We start from the raw sequence: 20,175 nt of genomic DNA on the forward strand, positions 1-20,175 counted from the left end.
TATCGAAAGGTATGTGTCATTCTGTAATTTGTTTTTTGACTCAGCAGTATGTCTTAGAGAGCCTCCCGTGTCAGTGCATAAAAAACTTATGTCAATCCGAACCATCTTGTTCAGATGGTTCTGTTTGTTGGAGGCAGCAGAGGCTGACAGCAAGGAAGCATGAGAACCAAATTTTAAAGTTTTAATAACACTTACCTTGGGGCAACCATTTAATATTTGCCCCCACACCCATTGTCCCTATGCATGCTGGTCAACCTGCCCTACATCTGATATGTATAGCCAATCAGCCAGCTTGGACAGGTGTCTCAGCTTTCCATTGGGCACTGGTATCCATTGTCCCTAAATGTAGTCCCTTTGGCTGAAGCTTTGGTTCTCATGCTTCCTTGCTGTCGTCCTCTGCTGCCTCCAACAAACAGACGGTACTATGTATTTTAATTCTCAGTGTGGCTGGTATTCTGAGAAGCAACTCTTGATTTAATACTGTCATCTGGTTATTTCTTTAATCATGTTTTTGAGAGAGAGAGAGGCAGAGAGAGTCTTAAGTAGGCTCCACTGCCAGCATGGGGCCCGATCTGATGATGGTTTGAGATCATGACCATAGGATCATGGCCGAGAGACCATGACTGTGAGATCAAGGCCTGATAGGAAATCAAGAGTCAGAGGCTTAACCGACTGAGGCACCCACGTACCCTAGTCATATGTTTATGTTAGGTTGAGCTTTTTATTTTATCCCCTTTTTTTAAAAAAAAAAAAACCCTAAAAGGCAGTTCTTGTTTCATGAATTTTTTAGGTTTCAACATAAATTCTATCTTGGATGGTTTTCATTTTGAAAAATTTGGCCTTTAACGTATTCAGTGGAGGTGCCTGGCTGGTTCGGTTGGTGGATCATCCAACTGTTGATTTTGGGGTTGTGGGTTTGATTCTGTTGGGTGTAGAGATTATTTAAAAATAAAATCTTAAAAAATATATATACATATATAAACTATTCTATGAGCTCTATTTAGTATAAGTTTGTTTAGTAGGATTACTAGGGAAAGAACACTACCACCACTGTAAATTCTAAATATTAGAATTGCAACTAGATATTCTGAGGTGGTTTCTTCTCGTACTGTGTTTTCGAAGTCACCTATTTTCTTGTGAGGTAAAGGTCTAAGGAAACCAAAATATTCATTCAAACAAATCAAGCCCATATTAATGTCTCCATGTTTGTGATTTTCAAAAACAAAATAAAACAAAAAAAAAACCTGTGTCTTGTAATCTTTGTTAAAAAGCAATGACAGCCATTCCTTTCATCTCAACTTCACTTTAGTAAATTGAGATTAGCTAATAAAATTTGGACTAGTTTTTCCAAGTACAAGACAAAATGATTGGTGTCTATAAATGGGATTTTAGAACACTGCCATTTAAAAAGTGACTTCAGATTGTGATGAGCCCTGAGTGGTGGACAGAGGTGGTCAATCACTACATTGTACACCTGAAACCACAGTCATACTATGTGTTCACTAACTGGAATTTAACTCAAAACTTTTNCTAAGCCACCCAGGTGCCCCTAACTCAAAACTTTTAAAAAAGGAAAACTAAAAATAAAAATTGCCTTCAGAGTGTTTCTAAAAACTGAATTATGTTTACACAATAAATATGTGTATATTTGAGGCAGAAGTTTAGCAGAATTTTTTTTTGCAGAAGATTTTTTAAATTAAGTATTTAAGAGAATAATCTCAACAGCTCCTTGCTGTGTTAGGAATTGCTTTAGAAATGCCCAAGTCATCATACAGTGATGAATATCATAAACACTGTTAAAGGTCAAGCCATAGCCATCCTGACAGTTTACTCCACAGCCTTGTGTTAGGTGTCTTTTTCTGTAATAAAATATCCCTTTCCAGTTAGTGGTTGTGGGAGCTTGAAGGAAATGCATTCTATAACTTGCATTTCCTAGCAGGATAAATTTCATCTCTTACCTTCTCATAGTGTGTACAGATTAAATAAAGACGCAGGTAGAAAGGAAGGTACAGGCAATAACTAACCTAATGGAGGAATACATGGTCATTGAAATCTAAAAGGCAGGGAGGTTTCGATCTTTGGGCTCACCTATAATTTGTGCACCATAAATGTAGAAGGCAGTCAGCAGGGACTTTTTAATGACAGTGCTGTCTATAACAGTATCATCAAGCACGACATTGGCATAAATCATTGGCACTTTGCAAAGTGTCACTTCTGTCAACCTTCTAGTGATGTGATCTTTAGTCTTTCAAATCCATAGACTGGCATTTGGATCAGCTAAGTACCTTACATCCCGTCTTGCATATTAAAGCTGGTTTAGCCAATATTGAAATGCTGAAGTAATGCTTGCTCTAAAATATTTGTAAGCAGCTGACCTGATAACTAAGCTTTGCTTTGGGTATAGCTTGCAGAGTTTCCTGTTTGCAAATGCAAATGAGGCTGTTACTCATTTTGGTTCCCAGGAAAAAAAGATAATGAAGCAGTGGTGATTTTTATATCACTTCAAAGGAGTTTTATTTAATGTGGCTTTTATTTTGAGTTCAAAGGCACCTTTACTTTTGGTTCAAGTTTACTTTACCAAAGAAACTGCTTGTTAAAGTGATTGATGTGCTGTTGTATGAATTTTATAAAAATCATAATAACACTGATAAGTGTGATAAATTACCTTTGCCTAGATGAAATAAAATTAATCCACCACTGTATGTAGTACGATGGAAAATTTGTATGCTCCACTCCAGTTTAGTTCGAATGAATGCTTGTACTCAGCACAACTACTATTTGCATCCATGGAACTCAAGTCCTATGCAACTTGCCTAGGTGTTTAGTGATTCTGAAGTTAAACTGAAAGGTATCCTGAGAGGCAGAAAGCTGGGGTGCCTAGGTGGCTCAGTCAGTTAAGCGTCCGACTTCGGCCCAGGTCATGATCTCACAGTTCGCGGGCTCGAGCCCTGCATCGGGCTCTGTGCTGACAGCTCAGAGCCTGGACTGCTTCAGATTCTGTGTCTCCCTCTCTCTGACCCTCCCTGTTCATGCTGTTTCCCTCTCAGAAATAAATAAAACATTAAAAATTTTAAAAAAGAGAGAGGCAGAAAGCTCATTCCTGCCACCTTATCAAATTTTCATCATCATTCTACTCCCCCCGCCCCCGGCCCACTACCTTTATGTTCTGAGTACAGTGTATTGAGAAGCCTAATGTGGGGTAGTAAAACGTTAGTAATACTTGATCAGCTCCTGGTTTGGGGTTGCCACATTACAGTTAATTTCGTTTTAAATTTTGTCAGACATCGGTGTTCATCGGCCCAGGGAGAGGACCTTAGGAACTGTAAAACTGTGCTCCCTGCCTTCCCAGAGGTTCTGTTCTTACCACCACCGCCACCATTACTCCTCACCCCCTGGTCTTGCCCCACAGGAATCCAAGAGCCTTTCAAACCTGTATGATGAATTTACACACCTCAGTGTCCTTGGAACAATCAAATCCCCTTTTATCCAGCTCCCCAAGATCCCCACGGGAGCAGAGAGGTGTCCCATATGAAACCTTCAGGGTGGCTGCACACAAGAGCAGTTATTTCCACCCAGTCTGAAGGAACTTCCAAACTTTTCCTGATTGTCAGAGTGTTGCTAAGACAAAGAGAATCCAGCGGACCCAGTAACACAAGAAAGACATAGAATGAGAGGCTGTGGCATAACCTGGGGTCCACTGAACTTCCAGAGGCCGTTTGCAGTAAAAATCCCTTCAGGGTGCTACAGGACTCTTAGAAAGACAAGGCATAGTCTCAAAAGCTGCTGCATGTTTCTCTTTTTCTACCTGCATATTTGTGGCATCTTCCCACTCGAGTCTTGGCCGCCTCCCTCCAAAGTGACTGAACACTAGCAGAAGCTACAAAATATTGGCTCCTCTGCTTGTAATTTTTGTTTGTTTTCTTAAAATGTGTGGACCTATAGCTTTGATCAGAGCAAATCCTGGCTTTAAAGGAAACAATCAAACCACTCTTTTTTGAAGCTAAGTTTGGCAGAAGGACAGTTTTTTTGGACAAGGCACTAGGCTCCCGCTTTTAGCTGCAACTCTGTCAGGACCCCTGTGCATAATTAAAATGGGGAGAAGGTGAAACAACAGAAAACAGCGCCGCAGATGGAAGAGATCCTCAGTCCTTCCCCAGCCCTGTGACTGACTTTTGAGATCTCCTATAGACAGCTCTCTCTATTTCAGCCTTCCAGTTAGAACATGGGAATGATTATTTGTGTTTATTGCAGAAAGTTTTAAAATAAAGAAAATTTTAAAATAAAAAAGGGTTTTAAGAACTCCAGATATAAACACGTCAACAACTTGCTGGTTTTTGCCCAGATGTAATTGTGCATCAAGCTAGAATAGTTCTTAAGAGACAGCCTACTGCTACCTGATTGCCCCAGATTCATTTCCACTCTTTCCCTACTCGGCCTGTTACAGGGGGGCAGACCCACCTCTGGAGGCTGCTTCTCCCTGGCTTCTGGATGGAAGTGNCCCCATCTTCCTTGGGCAGCAGTTCTCTTCAGCTGTGGTTATAGCTGCTATTAGGTGACCCCATCCCCCCCACCCCGCCTCCAGTGACTGCCTCACCATCTCCAGTTTGTGTTTTATCTCTTCTATCACTTGTGTTACCCATTTCCTTTGTTTCAAATACGCTTAGTGGCTTGTTAACCTGACTGAACTCTGAATAATTCATATACCTATAATATTAAGAATAAGAATTTTATCTTCTCCTTCTCCAAGAGGCGATAAGGAATGAGACAAGATGTGGAAAGGAAGGAAAGAGAGAGGGAGGGAGGGAAAGAATGAAGGAGGGAGAGTCCTTCTTAACCATTTCCCCTTGCCCTTACCTTGCTCTGTCTCCACTTATAACCAGAAGGAGGTCCATTTGTGAGTGTATCGTTTCAGGACTGAGACTAAGACTGAGGTGTAAGTAGGCTGAGGCTGGGGGCAGAATGGGGAGAAGTTCAAGAAGCACAAATAGAAGGATCCCAGGTGAACCCAGGTTACTCTGGAACTGGGGAACCCTCTGACTTCCAGTTAGATTCAGGCTCCTCCCTGCTGGCCTCATATTTTCATCCTCTTCTTTTCTTTTTTAAAGTGTATGTATGTATGTGTATATGTATGTATGTATGTATGTATTTTGATAGAAAAAGAGAGTATGTTGGGGGGCAGGCAGAGAGAGAGGGAGACACAGAATCTGAAGCAGACTCCAGGCTCTGAGCTGTCAGCCCAGAGCCCAATGCGTGGCCTGAACCCATGAACCATGAGATCATGACCTGAGCCGAAGTCAGATGCTCACTGCCTGAGCAACCCAGGCTCCCCTCTCTTATTTCTTTTCTATCCCTCCGCCCACTCACCCCTCCAAACTTTTCATTACCCCCACTATATATTTTTTTAATTTTTTAAGATTTATTTATGTTTGAAAGACAGAGAGAGACAGAGTACTAGCGGGGGAGAGGCAGAGAGAGAGAGACAGAATCAGAAGCAGGCTCCAGGCCCTGAGCTGTCAGCACAGAGCCGGATGCGGGGCTCGAACCCACGAACCGTGAGATCATGACCTGAGCTGAAGCTGGGTGCTTAGCCGACTGAGCCACCAAGGCGCCCCAGCCTGCTATATTTTTTTTAGTAAAGCTTTAATTTGAGAATAGTTCAGATTTACAGAAAAATTGCAAAGGTAAAACAGAGTTCCATATATCCCACATCCAGATTCCCCTATTATTAACATCTGGCATTAATATGGTACATTTGTCACAGTTAATGATATTGACAGATTAGTATTAACTAAAGTCCATACTTGACTCCGATTTCCTTAGTTTTTCCATAATATCCTTTTGCTGTTCCAGGATTCCATCCAGGATACCATACAATGTTTTGTCATGTCTCCTCCTTAGACTCTTCTTGGCTGTAACAATTTCTCACACTTCCCTAGTTTTTCTTTGCTTTTGATGATCTTGACAGTTTTGAGGAATATTGGTGAGGTGTTTTGTGGACTGTCCCTCAGTGGGGACTAGTCTGATATTTTTCTCATGTTAGACTGGGGTTATGTGTTTTTCGGGAGAAGACCATAGAGATAAAGTACTATTTTCATCAAATTATATCAAAGGAATATACTGTCAGCATGGCTTATCACTGTCAATGGTTGCCTTTGTGTCCCGGCGGAGGTAGTGTCAGGGTTCTCTACTGTAAAGCTGCTCTCTTTGTCCCCTCTCTCTAGTGCATTTCCTGGAAGTGAGTCACTCTGTGCAGTCCACACTTAAAGAGTGGGGAATGATCCTTCTTTGAGAGTGGAGTATTCATATAAACTATTGGGAATTCTTCTAATCGAAAGATTTGTCTATTCTCCTGTATTTATTTAATCATTGATTTATATTAGTATGGACTCATGGATATTTATTTTATTTTGGGAGTTATGATCCAATACTACTTTATTAACTTTGTTGCTCAAATTGTTCCAGCTTTGGCCCTTGGGGTGTCTCTCAGTTGGCTCCCATGGCTCTTCCACATGCCCGATCATTTTGGGGTCTTTGGAACGCTTCTCACTGTGTGGCCCTACAAGATGCACCACGCTCATCTTGTAAAATTAGCCATTTCTCCAAGGGGCACTGGTTCCTTTTACTGGAGAATCGTATTAGAGACCAAGACCTGGGCTTTAAATGTGTTCCTCGCAACCCGGGTGTCTTCACTCCTCTTACTTCCACCGTTCGCATAGTAAACCCATAATTCTTCAATACAAGGCTCTGAGTTTCCTTTGCTTTCTTTACTCCTGAAGATAATTTGCACAGCAATAGAGCTCAGGATGAAAAAGCAGAAAAAATAGGTGTTCAGGTCTAGGTTGGGTCACTTTTGGATACTTCATAAATTAGGAGGTTAGATCAAACGATCTGCAAAATCAATCACATTTAGTGCCCAGGTTCTAAGATATCTTATTCTAATGGTTTGACTTAGGAGGACATTCTGTGGATTTTCCAGGTGACCCAAGACAAGGGAGATGGGAATGTGCATGGAAACAGGGAATATGCGAGTCTGTCTGGAGGGGAGAGAGTTTATAAGCAAGTGCTGAGAGATGTTATTGGGAAAGAAGATTGGGACTATGTACAGGGGGTCTGCCCTTGAATATCAGGCTACATTCTATAAGTTGAGGTGGTCATTTTTTTCAAATGGTTTATATTTACAATGACTTGTACTATACATAAGATAAAACTTGTTCAGTGTGAGGTTGGCCCCACAGGGGCAGGGAGGTACTAATGATTTGCCATGGAAATTACTAGGACTCATGGCTGGGTGTGCCAATTCTTTTTCTGTTCCTTAGTCATGACGTATTAATCATTCTCTTTATTACCTAGTGGACATAGATATTCAAGTAAATTATGGGAGCATTTAAATATGTTGTATGAAAGTAAGTCTGAATGGACTGTACAGACTCATTTTCTTTCATAACATTCTGTTTCTTTTAGATGGCAAGCAATGCTAGGAAGCCCTAGAGGAAGTAGGAAAATGGTATATGTAACCCAATTGTCTCACTGGATGATTGTATGTGTACATATAATCTCATTGTCTGAGGCTAGAAGATTATAGGAGAGTGAGAACAATTTTGAAGCCTTGGGCAGGAAATATTAATAGGTCTTAGTCTTTAAACTGACATAATAAATATTGTCCCATTTACCTTTTCCTTCTGAGTTTGTGTTATTTATTTATTCCCCCATCTCCTTGTACTCTGAACTTTGATATTTTCACACACACACACACACACACACACACACACACACACACACACACCCTTATTCCCCTTATGATTTATCCTTCTGTATTTGAGTATGGGCTAGGTAGTTAACCTATTTAATAGGGTAATCACTCTCTGAAAAGATAATAATTTATGTAGAGGCAGTTTACCTTGCCCCAAACCTCCACTGAATTGATAACCTTGAAGAGGAAACACTAATCCTCACTTTTAAAATCTTTATTATTTTATGACCTCATCTTCCCTTTCTTTTCTTAGCTCTGTAATTAACTACTTTTGTCTAACCCTTAATCTGAATATTTATAATGACCTTCTTCAAGTGATAGTTGTTCAAATACCAGGGGGTAATTATTTTCACTAGGAGGACCAAGTCTTAGGTTTTTGATTCACTCTATAATTCTTGCCTATTGAGACGGTGTTTCCCTTAGTACCATTTAGAGGACAAAAACATTTGGACAAAGCTAGTCTCGTTTATCATATATTTTAGGAGCATGTCACAGTGCTCTAAACTAAAAACACCTCATTCCACCTGGTTCGTATCTCACATAAAAACAAATCAGACTAAAACCAAGGGAGAGAAGTAATGTCATGGAGGCAGACCAGAGCACCAAAGGACTTGGCTGCCAGATTTATAGAGAAACAGAGGTGACTTCGAGAGAAGAAAAAAGATTTTGGAAGAACAAGAGTGATGCTCACCATCAGGAAAATACAAATTAAAACCACAATGAGATACCACCTCACACCAGTCAGAATGGCTAACATTAACAACTCAGGCAACAACAGATGTTGGCAAAGATGCGGAGAAAGGGGTTTTTGCACTGTTGGTGGGAATGCAAACTGGTGCAGCTACTCTGGAAAACAGCATGGAGGTTCCTCAAAAAGTTAAAAATAGAACTACCTTATGATCCAACAATTGCTGGGTATCCAAGGGTTACAGGTGTGCTGATTCGAAGGGGCACGTGCACCCCAATGTTTATAGCAGCACTATTGACAATAACCAAAGTATGGAAAGAGCTCAAATGTCCATTGACAGATGAATGGATAAAGAAGATGTGGTATGTTTATACAATGGAGCATTACTTGGCGATCAAAAAGAATGAAATCATGGAAACCAACTTGATAATAAACTATAAAAAAAAAAAGAATGAAATCTTGCCATTTGCAACGATGTGGATGGAACTAGAGTGTATTATGCTAAGTAAAATTAGTCAGAGAAAGACAAACATCATATGACTTCACTCATATGTGGAATTTAAGATACAAAACAGGTGAACATAAGGGAAGAGAAGCAAAAGTATTATGAATACAGGAAGGGGGACAAAACATAAGAGACTCTTAAATACAGAGAACAATCTGAAGTTTTCTGGAGGGGTTGTGGGTAGGAAGATAGGCTAAATGGGCAAGGAGCATTAAGGAAGACACTTGTTGGGATGAGCACTGGGTGTTATATGTAGGGAAAGAATCACTGGAATCTATTCCTGAAATCATTATAGCACTAGATGCTAACTAACTTGGAGGTAAATTAAAAAATTAAAAAAAACAAACAAACAAGACTGATGGATGATTCCAACTTGAAGGATGGTTGCCTCTTCTTCCCTTTGCTGGAAAATGTCATGAAGTTTAAAAAAATGAAAAGTGAATAGTTAGTCCAGAAGACTTTTTGGGGTTCAGAGTGGTGAGGGGGGAAGGAGAAAGTCAAGTACACCAAGCCCAGGGATGAATTTAAACTGTGTCGGTCAGGAGGACAAAGGGAGGATTCCTGAAGGCAGATTACCCATTATTTACCCCGCTTGTTGAGATAGGTGCACCTTAATGCAGTTTTAATTTAATAATTATGAAAAGCCTCCTTTTTTTTTAGTGGATGGGGAATAAATGCTATTTAGCCTTTTACAGGTCAATTATTGGGACTAGGGAGCTAACAGACTGATTCTTAAATTTGTCTGCAATGACTAGACTTCCCTGCAGTTGATGGTTTCTTGTTGTCATTTTCATTATTGTTCCTACCAGCTCAGCAAACTGTTGGGAAGATGGCACTTTAAGTGGGTGTATGATATGGCTGGAAAGAACTATGCATTTTCATCACTTCCCACGTTCCTAAGCACCACAGTGTACGTCCTTGCCAGATGCAGGCGGAAGGGAAGGAGGCACGCGGACATTCTCCGGCTGGCCATGGACAATGCTGACAGCACACATCAGCCACTCAGCACTTTTCCAAGTAGCAGCCGATGCCCGGCTACTCAACTTTAACCCGGGGAAAGGAGGTCAACGTAGGAAAGAGGAGCATGTCAAAGATCGTGCTGGTGGTCTGCTGCGGAAGTTCGTGGACTGCTGGGATGGCTGTCTTCTGAGATCGCCTTCAGTTCACTGTCAGCACCCTCTTTGTGGGGAGTAATGCAAGTGCTTATCTGACAAGGAATGAACTACGTGTAGATTCATCACTGAGAGCTAAGAGAAAGAAAACGTTTTTTATCTCCGAGTATTGGAAGAAAGCATAATAATTAGCATGTTTGAGCACTAACTGTTGTAAACTATGCTTGGTGTCTCATTTAATTCTTAAAATAATCAGGACTACACCTCATTTTTCTCCCAAGATTAGCTTTTTCCTTTAGTAGACATTGTGATTAAAACACCACTTGTTTAAAGTTACGTTTTGGTGATCTATATACTTTATAATAATTATACTGCATTATAAAATAGTCTATCTCTGACCTGAGTTTCATTTAAGCTTCAAGATGCCTTGGTTTTCTCCACAGCTCCTCTTACCCTATTGTTTGTTATCATGAATTATGAAGATGGAAAATGCCTGTTCCAATCTCTGCCTCTTGCACACTTGGAACTGCATGTGTGTGGTTGATAGGGCTTCAGAGCTGCACATATGGGAGAGTCCAGCTCACTTCCATAGCCCTGTCATTAGTCCGGACACCCCTAATTTTAGTGTTGAAGGCTGAATAATGGTCTCCATGTATGTCCGTGCCCTAACTCAGGGAACCTGTGACTCTTACCTTATAGGGCAAAGGGGCTTTGTAGACATGATTAAATTAGGGTTTTCAGATGAGGAAATTATTCTGAATTATCAGTGTGGGCCCACTGTGATCACAGTGGTCCTTCAGAGGGATGCGGGGGAAAAAGAGTAAGAAGGTAGGGGGCAGGGAGAAGGCCATGTGGTGATGACAGAAGCAGGGGCTGGAGTGATGTGCTCTGAAAATGGAGGAAAGGACACAACCTAAGGAATATAAGTGACGTCTAAAAGCTGAAAAATCAAGGAAATGGATTCTTCCTCAGAGCCTCCAGAAGGAGCAGGACTGACCAGCACCTTGACTTTAGCCCAGTGAAATTGATTTAAGATGTATGATATCCAGACCTGTACGAGAATAAACTTGTATTGTTTTTTAATGTGTTTTTATTTTTGAGAGAGAAAGAGAGCATGCGAGGGGGATGGATAGAGAGAGAGGGAGAATCCTAAGATCCATGATGTCAACGCAGAGCCCAATGTGGCTTAATCTCACGAACCATGAGATCGTGACCTGAGCCAAAATCAAGAGTCCAACACTTAACCAACTGAGCCACCCAGGTGCCCCTAAATTTGTATTGTTTTAAGTGACTTAATTTGCAGTAATTTGTTAGGGCGGTGGTAGGTAACTAATGCGTGTAGTTAGCATAAAATTTAGGGCTGTGAGACAACAATTATATGGAGCAGCTGTAGAAATTGATGTGCACACAGTGCAGAGCGGAGGACATCACAGTTCTGGGTTCTGGAGATTAGATGTGGCTGGGGAGCACCCCACTATGGGACCTCTTGTCTTATCCCCCTTACCGCTGCTGGCACTTCTCAGTCCTCGCTGATGCACGCACACAGGAAGCAAACAGTTTTTCTCTGGGTGTTAGTTAGCTTTCATTCTCAGAACAAGAATTAGTTTACATTTGTTTTTTCTCGGGGAGAAAAAATATCTTTGAATCTCAGTGGCTCTTATACCCAGCTGTCTTCACTTGTGGTGTTTTGAGGGATTCATTCAAAGCAGGGAGCTGAAGTGCCAAGGGTAAGCAGAAAGGAAGATCTATTTGTTTTGTCCTTTGTGAGCTTCGGATAGTAAAAGTAGTTAACTTGATTACCCCTTGGTGCATTTTTATGAGTGACACTTTGGAGTGCTTGATATTTAGTACTATTTGCAATCTTTGTAATCAGGAGCTGCGTAAAAGGCTGTGGTGAAATTCCATGGTTAATCAAAGAAAAATCCCAGGAAATGTGGTACAGTTAGATTTTATTCTTAATTTTTTTACTTTATATTTATTTTTTAAAGTAACCTCTACCCCCAACATGGGCTTGAACCCATGAGTCTGAGATCAAGAATTGCATGCTCTACTGACTGAGCCAGCCAGGTGCCCCTCCATTGGAATTAGCATCTCAAGAAATACCTTAAAATGATAGAGGACAAAGAGGCATTTTAGTGGAATGTCAACTACCAAACTTATTTTTTTAATTTTTAATTAAAAAAATTTTTTTTGATATTTTTTATTTATTTCAGAGAGAGAGAGAGACAGCGTGAGCGGGGGAGGGTCAGAGAGAGAGGGAGACACAGAATCCGAAACAGGCTCCAAGCTAGCTGTCAGCACAGAGCCCGACACAGGGCTCGAACCCACGAATCGTGAGAGCATGACCTGAGCTAAAGCCAGATGCTTAACCACCTGAGCCATTCAGGCACCCCTAAACTTTTAAGAAGCATTTTGTTGCTAATATCAACTGTAACAGGCAGTTTGGAAATAGACTGTGCTGGTTGTTAAAATATTACCATGATTGAGAGTAGCTCTACATAAACAAGTGATTTTCAAAGCTTAGACTACAATTCAGTTAATGCTAAAGCTCAATTCTATGTAATTGATTCAAACTCCAGTGATTTGGATTTTATACAGGATTATGTTATGCACCTAAAATATCACTGAACCATGGAGATACATAGAATAGGGACTTTCTTTACATTTGAGTCCCTCACCTCCGCTATTAGCAAATTTAGTGCCTTACTGGCCCAGAAGAATCCAAAACGGTGAAAAGTATTTCCTTATACTTATTGTTATAAATTTAAATCAATGTAGTTGCCTTTCCTGAGAGAAAGGTGTATGTGGGTTATAGCAAATTCCGGAAGAAAAGAGCAGTTGGAGTAAAATTATTAGCCTTTTCAGAGTTTGCGTATGACTTCTCCCCCCACTCCATTCCCCACAGAAGGCTGGAATGGTGTAGTTGAGCTAAGGAAATAGGCTTGTAAATTTTCAATAGCATCTTAATTTGAAATTGCAGTTTGAGAAGACTAATATTCACACTGCTTTTAAGAAATGTTCTGTGCCTTCACATACTCAATTAAAATGCCTGTATTTAGGCCAAATCACTTCATTGTGGTTATATTCCTGGAAGTGCTCTCATTCCCCTGACTGGCATTTCCAGGAATAATGTTAGAGCTCTGGCCAATCAGAGAAAAACAAACGGAAATGGTAAAAGTATGTCTAGTAATTGCAATAAACAGTTAAAGAAAACATAAGGAAAGTGAATGACAAATGCTCGGGAAGAGAGTGAACTGCTAAATGAGTTTCTTTTGGACAGTTATTCCTCCTAAAAGCATAATTTAGTACTGTGCAGCCACGGATCGTTTAGTCATTGAGTGTTGGAACTACAAATGTGCAGGCATGAAATTGCGCAGATTCAATCTCTTCAGGAAATATAAAATGGGAGACGTGAGAATAAGTAGTACATATTATATAGCGGAAATATTAGAAAGTAAACTATCTAGGCAAAAATTCTCTGTCACTTTTTATCATCTCCTGAACAGAAGTAAATATTTCTGGGTATACTAATTAGCCAAAACAAAACAAAACTTGCATTAAAAAAAATCTTTATGCTTTTCTTCTTTGATAGTATTAATTTTTAAAGTAGCTTGATCTGAAGATAAAAAATAGGATAGCTGTCATTATCACTGAATATTTCTTTTATGAAAAAAAATTTTTTAATGTTTTTTTTTTTCAATTTCTGAGAGAGAGAGACAGCATGAGCAGGGGAGAGTCAGAGAGAGAGGGAGATACAGAATCTGAAGCAGGCTCTAGGCTTGGAGCTAGCTGTTAGCACAGAGCCCAATGCGGGGCTTGAACTCACAAACCGTGAGATCATGACCTGAGTCAAAGTCAGATGCTCAACTGACTGAGCCACCCAGGCACCCCTATCACTGAATATTTCAAGCTCACCTGAATGGTGGTCAGTTGCTGTGAAAATCCTGCCAGTTCTGAAACGGATGTGTATAGAGAACGTTAACCATATATAAGTTCATTTTGGGAGGTACAGACTGCATATGACCTCTAACATTAGACTCATTAAAAAGTCTGAGTATTTTTGAGAGGTGTTCATGTACCAGTCCTCTATAATTCTCTCTTTTATCATTTGAATGAAGTTTAAAAATATTTATTTTAATGTTTATTTATTTTTGAGAGAGAGAGAGACAGAGTGTGAGCAGGGAGGGGCAGTGAGAGAGGGAGACACAGAATCTGAAGCAGGCTCCAGGCTCTGAGCTGTCAGCAGGGATAGAACCCACAAGCCATGAGATCATGACCTGAGCCAAAGTCCAGCCCTTAACCGACTGAGCCACCTAGGTGCCCCTAAAGAAATAATTATTTAGAAAGCCAGCCAGTGAATTGTGATTCTCTTTGTAAATGACTGGTTTTATTTTATAGAAATACAATAAATATATAGAACATTCTAATAAACATACGCAGTACATATGATATACTTGATCTTGTCATCTCAAATGCTGAAATAGTAGGTCTCTACAGAGTTGATTTAGCATTGTCTTTTCAGATAGTATCACTGGTAATTGAGTCATTCTGTAGTAAGACAGATTTAAAATGCGATTTATATCTCTGTTTTTCAGCTCATTGCTAATTTTAGGGATAAATATACAGTAGTCTAATTTTACATATTATTTTTCAACAGTATTGTGATGATCAAAGTAACAGCTGTTACTGAAAGTTTCTTTGGGGACTTGAGTGATTTAAAATAATGTACCTAAAATACCAGCTTTCGCACTTAGTTTGCCTCGGTTATGATCCTCCAGGCAGGTTCTACATCCGTCTTTCTGAGAGAAAAAACAAGTTGATGTTTTTATGTGCTCTTTTAGCTTTGACTAACAAATTACATTTATATTTTAAGAGAGCTGATGAGAAAAAATATTGTTCATGTTCTCCATTGAGTTTGAAGAAAACTTAAAATTAATGTCATGTTTTTTCCCCCTGTTAAAACAAACCTCTGAGATTCCACCCTCAGGCTTTGACAGTTAACAATTAACAAGGGTTTGAAGAATGCTCTTACCACCATTTCCCCTGGAGAACTTTGTAAGGTTTGCATGTAAATGCAAACAAAAATTTTAAGGTTTTTGATCTTCAGGATTTGATGAAATCTCCAAATCTCCAGAGCAAATTTAAGGATTACAGGCTACAACAAGTACACATATGAAAGCATGACAAATTAACAGTAAATATGTAGTATTGATTCCAAACAGGAATATGATGGATTTATTTCTTATGACGACATTCTAGTCTGAGTCACTAAAAAAAAATAAATGTCACTGGGATGGGTGGGAGTGGGAGGAAGATGGCAAAAGTCTGTCTATTGACCGTATTCATATTCATTTATATGCAAAAGAAAGAACACAGCTCGCTCAAAGGTTTCCTTTCCTTTAATCCTTTTTCTTTCTTTCTTCTTTCCCCAAACTTGTTCTGAGCAGAGTGAAATTCAATTCTGAGCAGACCTGGGTCACCAGGGAGTTGATATCCCAAAGGCCTTTTTGTTTCCCTTGTGTCAAGATCTGAGTGAGCCGGTATTTCGCTGTGGGAGCATAGGAAGCCTCTTGCCAGGCAGGACAATGACGGGGGCTTGTGGAATTACCATAGCTCCACACAGTAATTGTAATTCGAAGAGGTGATGTATGCATTCCCTCTCCCACTTGGTAGCAGTGGTAGCAAGTTGACCTGGTCATCCCAGGTTCAAGTGTCATTGATTGGCTGATGATGGACAAGGCAAGACATGAATCTACTTGACATTTCACTCAACAAGCATCTTAGATGTATTATCTAAATCAGTCTTTCTTTTTCCTTTACTTGGCTCTCAGTTTAGCAACAGTAGCATGCAGGGGCACATCACCCTGTTTGCATCTGGTAGCAACTCTAGGAAGAAAAAAAGGTCTCCCACAATCTCATGTAGACATTTCACATTCCACAACTATTAGGGAGGTTGATTGAATTGTAGCAGGTGCTAAAAGATTCAGAAATGGTTGCAATTGTGTCTAAAGAAGAGGAACAGAAAATGAACGTGGTCCGATTTCTTTTACGCAAGTGCATATTGTTGCTTCCTTCCCTGGGATGTTTTAAATACAGAGGAAAATGAAACTTAGTGAAGTGGTAGCTTCTCTTTGGAGTTCCCCATGGAATTTCCCCATGAAATCTGCATATGTGAAACGTGAGGAATTTCTTTAATTTCAATATAAAAAACCTTGTAAAAAGGAGCATATTTTATTCTTACGCTGGATGCATACTTTTATTGTCTTCTAAGCCTTGATACCTAAACAGAATCGAAGACTGGCTGAGGCTCAGTGGTGGGTAAAAAAGAAAAGAAAAAAGAAAAAAAAGTCTCAAAATGTGGAAAATTGAGATTTATAAGGAAATAATAAGGCAACTGAGAATAATATCTAGGAAGAGGCCAGAAACATAAACAGGGAAATTCTTAGTGAGATGATATTCACACTCTTTGGCTTGGGCCTGTGGGGGATGTCTGTAGAGCTGGGGAGACTATGGTCGCAAGTTCTGTACCCACTCTTCCGGATGATGTGGCTGATAGTACAGGGAAAAGTAGAATTCACATTTAAAAAGCTTCTTTATTTGCAAATCCACACATATATCTTGAATTTTCAAAAATGTACATGTAAAGCCTTGCAATGTTGATTTACATTGGAAGTAGTTTCTAAAAGAAGATTTCTTATAAATTACAAAGAGTACCATCTGCGGTATACCACAGGGTGTAATTCCACATGATACTAGATTGGAGAAAGGTCACAAATCAAAAAAATTCAATATAGAAGCTCTCAGTTGAGACTTGTTTTTGTCTTAATGTTCTTTTTAACCTCGGCTAAGACCATAGTTCAAAACTTCTATCTTACATAAGAATTCCCGACAGTTCACTGGTGTGGTGCTGAAAACTTTTAGAGGAGTCTGTTATAAATATTGAAATTAGAGAACAAAGGTAGATGTGTGCCTAAGTTAGCAGTTAAAATTGAACACATAATAGTATATGACTAAATAAGGAGCCTCATGTTAATACATTGTATGTAAGGTGAGACTTACTATTTAAATGTCACTCTAAGGATTTAGGCCAGATATGGCCTCTCTTCGTTTATTTTAGTCATTTACTTTGGGTAAGAACTTTTCTCTGGGACAAGAACTTCTCATGCCAGCTTCTTCTGATACTGGTAGAACTGTAGTCATACAGGAATTGGAGGCCCTTGGCTCAAGGATGACGACATGTACACACCCAGGAAATACTAGGCCACTGGAATTGTAAAGATATAATCGGGCAAAGGAACAGAATTAAAGTACCACTCACAATCTTAATTTTTACCATAGAAAGGATTTCTGATAAAACTATAATTCAAGACACCCAGTGAATAAGAGTACATGGACAGACAGCAATATAAACAAAGTTTATAAATTATTAGTAACTGTTTCTGAGCAGAATTCTGGTCGATTGTATTATTTTTCCCAGTAACTGCCACTTATAAGAGAACATCTTCCTGTAAGCAGAAATGTTATGTGCCAGATGCCAGTTTAAAACACACTATATGTTTCCAACAATTCTTACTCTTCTCCCTCTGAGAATGGGATGACCCAGGACATGTACTAGACAGCGACACTGCCTCAGCCTGGCCTTGGAATGAAGATCATTGGCGCAAAGCCGCAACTAATCTGCAGTGCATGTAAAAAGTGAGCAAGAAACAATTTTTTTCAATTTTTTTTTTTTTTAAACAGAGACAGAGAGATAGAGCATGAGCAGGGGAGGGGCAGAGAGAGAGGGAGATACAGAATCTGAAGCAGGCTACAGGCTCTGAGCTGTTAGCACAGAGACTGATGTGGGGCTTGAACCCACGAACCACGAGATCATGACCTGAGCCGAAGTTGGCACTTAACCAACTGAGCCACTCAGGCACCCCAAGAAACAATTTTTTAAGTTCTGCGATTTTTTGACAGTTGTTTGTTATTGCTGAAAAATATAGTTAAGAGCTGACTGATATACTTATCAAAATCAAAAACAAACTAAGTAGAGTAAGTAATCTCTTTGTAATCTTCAGTACTCATTCATTCATAAATGTTACTGAATACCTTCAGTGTTCCAGATATTTGCTATGTCCTGGAAATGCAATACTTCATGAAGCTTCAAATGTGGAAGCTTAAAGTGGGAGAGATAGATAAGAGATGAAAAAAAGGACACAATTAAATAATCATGGCTGTAATAATTTCATGAAGGAGAGAAAGCGCTGTGATCCATAATAAATAGAGATGGAAGTTGAAATAATCTACTTTATAAAGAATGTTAACGATAGATATCTTTAAGAAGGTGACATTCAAACAAAGACTTGCAGAATAAGAAGGTGGCCCCATGAAAAGCATTCTGGGTCAGAGAACATCCAATGCCAAAGCTCTGTCTTTCTTCAACTTCCGGCTTGATCAGTGTCTAACAGATAATAATAGTCCTCTGAGAGATTGTGCTGTATGGGAGTTAGACCTCAGTTTAATCCATCAGGAATGTATGGGATAGCACTGCTTCCTTCAGTAGAGCAGACTCTAAAAAGCATCTTCTGATTGGTTATATCATGATGGACATAGGATTGTAGAAGGGATAATGGTGGCAAATGCACAAGCCAGAGTCAAGGGTAGTTTTACTTTCTCTCTGCACACCCCTCTAACCAGCCTCTTTGCCAGCTATTTCTTAGTTAGTTAGAAAATTCTTGTCCTCCCAACAGTACTCTGGAACAGTCCTCCCGGATTTCAAAATTGTACGAATGAAGCAATACTTGGAGAGTGCCAACAATACTCAAAGGTCCCATGCCCAGTGTAGATCTACGCCCAGGGGTTGGCTTTGAATTGGTTTGCGAGGAATGAGCCACTATTGTACTGGTGTTCTGTTGAACACCAATAACCTAATCCTGCCACAGAAATGCTTCCCGCGGAATCATGTTCATTCTGCATCTGGACGAGAGCTGTCTGGATGTCTAACCTGCTTTCCAAATTCTAGGTCCCTCTTATGTTTACATTGACATGGATCAGTGAGGACACATAGGACTCTCACAGCCACCTGTCCAGGCAAAGGGAGAGCCATAGGAAAAGCAATTAAGTTCATTTCAATTCTGATGACTTCTCCCAATGTGCCCCCCGCCCCCCACCTTTTTCTCTCCCTTAAGGCAAAAGGTGCAGGGAAACAGTTCTTGTTGGTGTCTTCAAACTCTACATTCTGCATTTCTGTGATTCCTAACTCGACAAGTACATTTAGAAATCAAAACTCAAAGCTGGGTTGGGAAGTCAGCCAATTCTTTGCCTATTGCACCTGGTCCCTTAAAAGATAATTTATATGTGAGGCAAAGAAGGCATGGGAGTGTTCTCTCTAAAAGGAGAAAAATGCTTTTATCTTTTACAGACATAATCTATAGACAGCAGCAGACAATTTATATATATAATTCCCGATTTGATGTAGTAGTTAAACTACTTTATCTGGCCTTTGCAGTGATAGAAAACACACTCCCGTACAGCTCCCATATAACAACATAAAGCAGAAATAGAATATAGACAGATAAAATTGCATAATGCTCTCATGATGGTGATTTGAGAAGCAGTGGCTACATTTCATTTAGAACAGGGAGAGTGCCTACAGTCTTGTTAGAAAAAGCCATTCTAGTCTAATTAGGGATGCAGGTAAATACTCCTAGCCATTCTGGTTGTTCAAACTTATTTTCTAAATGAATTTCAAAGCACAATTTTAAAATACCGTTAGTATTAAACTAAATAGCATTTTTTTTCCTCTTTAGAAAATGGATGTAGAAAGGAATAGTTTGTCAGCCATTTCCCTGACTAGAAGCTAGTTGCTACAAACTGATCATCATTTAGATGAAGAATGGTAAAATTAGAAAAACAGAGAATATCAAGGCAGGTGTGTTAGGGAATAAAATTGCAAATTAAGCCAGCTGTAAATTGGTTGTCAAATATCAGTATAAATCCTCAAATAAAAACCCTGTGTACAAATCATTAAAATCTAGGACATTTAAAAAATAGTGCCAGGTTTAAGTGACTTTGAAAGCCAACACTGAGAGGCGCCTGGGTGGCTCAGTTGGTTAAGTGTCTGTCTTCAGCTCGGGTC

Source organism: Crocuta crocuta, unplaced genomic scaffold, assembly GCF_008692635.1.
Source record: "Crocuta crocuta isolate KB4526 unplaced genomic scaffold, BGI_CrCroc_1.0 scaffold197, whole genome shotgun sequence".
In the NCBI taxonomy this organism is placed as follows: Eukaryota; Metazoa; Chordata; class Mammalia; order Carnivora; family Hyaenidae; genus Crocuta; species Crocuta crocuta.